At 38.6% G+C, this 2640-nt stretch overlaps 1 pseudogene across 1 annotated transcript; it reads left to right on the forward strand.

Moving 5' to 3' along the window:
- The first annotated feature begins 298 nt into the window (after positions 1–298).
- On the forward strand, positions 299–2394 carry LOC147371904 (synaptophysin-like protein 1 pseudogene; annotated as a pseudogene). Its single transcript, XR_015163829.1, has one exon. The product of XR_015163829.1 is annotated as a synaptophysin-like protein 1 pseudogene (transcript).
- Positions 2395–2640: the final 246 nt, after the last annotated feature.

The raw sequence follows: 2640 nt of genomic DNA on the forward strand, positions 1-2640 counted from the left end.
ACAACTGCTGAGCACATGCTCTAGAGCCCATGCGCTGCAGCTGCGGAGCCCATGCACCCCAGCTACTGAAGCTTGTGCACCGTAGAGCCCATGCTCCACAACAAGAGAAGAAACTGCAGTGAGAAGCCTGCTCCAGTGCAGCAACCAAGACCCAGCACAGCCACAAATAAATAAACAAAATAATTTTTAAAAAAACTATGTATCAAGGTCTCCGCCCCAGTGCCTCGGCAAGCGGCTCAACCGCCGCCGCCCCGCCCCGCGGCCTCCCAGGCCCGCCTCCCGGAGCCGCCCCTCCGGCCCTTCCTCGCGGCCGTGTAGCTCTGTCTGGTCGGTCCCCCTCCTCCTCCGCCTAACACTCTTTCCCTCCTTCCCTCAGAGGATGTCCTCCTTCCAGCTCAACCTCAACCCGCTCAAGGAGCCTCTCGGCTTCATCAAAGTCCTCGAGTGGATTGCTTCTATCTTTGCTTTTGCTACCTGTGGAGGTTTTAAGGGCAAAACAGAAATTCAAGTGTCTTGTACTGCAGGTCCTGAGAATAAAACGATTACAGCTGCTTTTGGTTATCCATTCAGGTTGAATGAAGCATCATTTCAGGCACCTCAAGGTGGAAATGTCTGTGGTGTAGATTGGAAAAATTATGTCCTTATTGGAGATTACTCCTCTTCTGCGCAGTTCTATGTCACTTTTGCAGTCTTTGTCTTCCTGTACTGCATTGCTGCTCTTCTGCTGTATGTTGGTTACACGAACCTGTATCGTGATAGTCGAAAGCTTACCATGACTGACTTTGTAATTACTATTGTTGTGACTTTTTTGTGGTTGGTGAGCACTTCAGCCTGGGCTAAAGCTCTTACAGACATTAAAGCAGCTACCGGTTCCAGTATTGTCCAGGAACTTAAGACTTGTAATGTTCAAGGAGTGATGTGCCAGTTTGTCTCTGTGACTAGTATGGGATCCCTAAACGTGTCTGTGATCTTTGGCTTTCTGAATATGATACTTTGGGGAGGAAATGCATGGTTTGTGTATAAGGAGACCAGCTTTCACAGTCCATCAAACACTTCTACTTCTCAAGGAGGTATTCCTCCTCCAACTGGAATATAATTGAAGGGAGAAGTACACTGTATGAAATAAATGTCTGTACTATGACCTGTTGCCAGCACCTTGAGAAGCATTTTTTGTTTCTAATAAAAGTAATGGCTTTTTCAGTAAATTGGTGGGTTTAAAATTTTGCTGCTTTTTTACATAAAGCTTATGCCTTTCCTAGGAATTTAAGATGTAAATGTATTCTCACATGTGAATTTGAAAATTCAGGGGCCTATTATGAGATGATACACATTTTTAAATGAACGGTAATTTCTTCACTAAGTTGTTTTCCTTCCAAAGTGTTTACACCTTAAGCCTTAACGTATATCTTCACTCAGAAAAGAGTTTTATTGTCATATCATAATAGGAAGAAAATCTCTTTTGGAATATTACACTACTGTAAGTTTGTACAGATCATATTCCTAAGATGTGTCTTTGTTTAAGAAAGTTTTGATTACATAAATCATATTTAGAAAAAACATTTAGTTAACAGTTTATATCTGAACACTGTTTATATGTTATGAAAAATGCTTAATTACAAAGGCTGATGTATGTTTTATTTCTGTTTTTCTAAATGACCTACAGTACTTGGTAGGTGTACTAAAATTGTTTGGGGAGTGGGGTTTAGAGACTTCTAAAAGATGTATAGTTAATTTGGTAATTCTCTCGCATGAGGTGTAAGCTTCCATATGCTGGTTATTTAATAGATTTGCTACATAAGTAAAACATGGTTCACCTAGATAGTTTGATATGTATGGGCATTACTCCTAGTAGTATTTGTTTGTTGTCTTTTGTTGCTTATGCTCCTTCCGTGCAGGCTGAGACCTAATCTCCTGCAAGTACAGTAAAATAATTTACCAATTTTTGCAGACCCTATTCATAGGATAAAAAAAATTAAGATTGCCTTTTACTTTTGAAACATTTATATTCGATGAAGTTGCTGTCTTGAGTTTAGTATTGATATTGTGAAAATGAATGCAATTTGGATTTCACATTTCTTAATGTTTGTTCTTATTTCACAAATGGATAATTAAGGAATTATGCGTCATAAAGAAGGAACCTAAGTGAGCTATATTATGGGTGTGCTGTCTTTGCTCACACATTTGGGTAGCTTCTGGAATATAGGACTTATTCACGTTTTGCTTCCTAATCTTTCTGTTGTACAGGGCCAGATCTCCTCTTAGCCACTTGATTGTTTTTATGTGAAGCACATCTTACTATCGCCTTATTTTGGTTGCTTTTGTTCACAAGAATTGTTAATAAGAGAATGTGTATCCACCTTAATAAAGAAGTTAAAATAAAAAAAAAAAAAAAAACTATGTATCAAGAGAAACAACTATAAAAAAAAGAGAGAAACAACTTGGAGAATGAGAATAATCATTTTTGTTTTTGTTTCAGATAAACAACAACAAAAAAGAGACAGGATTTATCTTCAAAAGACACTGACCAGAGAATCTTTTAAAGAATGAGCTTCAGGAATAAGAAAAAATTGGCTTGGAAGAAGAGTTGAGGAAATAAGAGAGAATTGTGAACAAAGAAATTTGTAAACATGTAGGCAAGTC

Source organism: Bos grunniens, chromosome 5 (genome assembly GCF_055505025.1).
Source record: "Bos grunniens cultivar Pamir isolate PY7600 chromosome 5, Bosgru_T2T1.0, whole genome shotgun sequence".
NCBI lineage: Eukaryota > Metazoa > Chordata > Mammalia > Artiodactyla > Bovidae > Bos > Bos grunniens.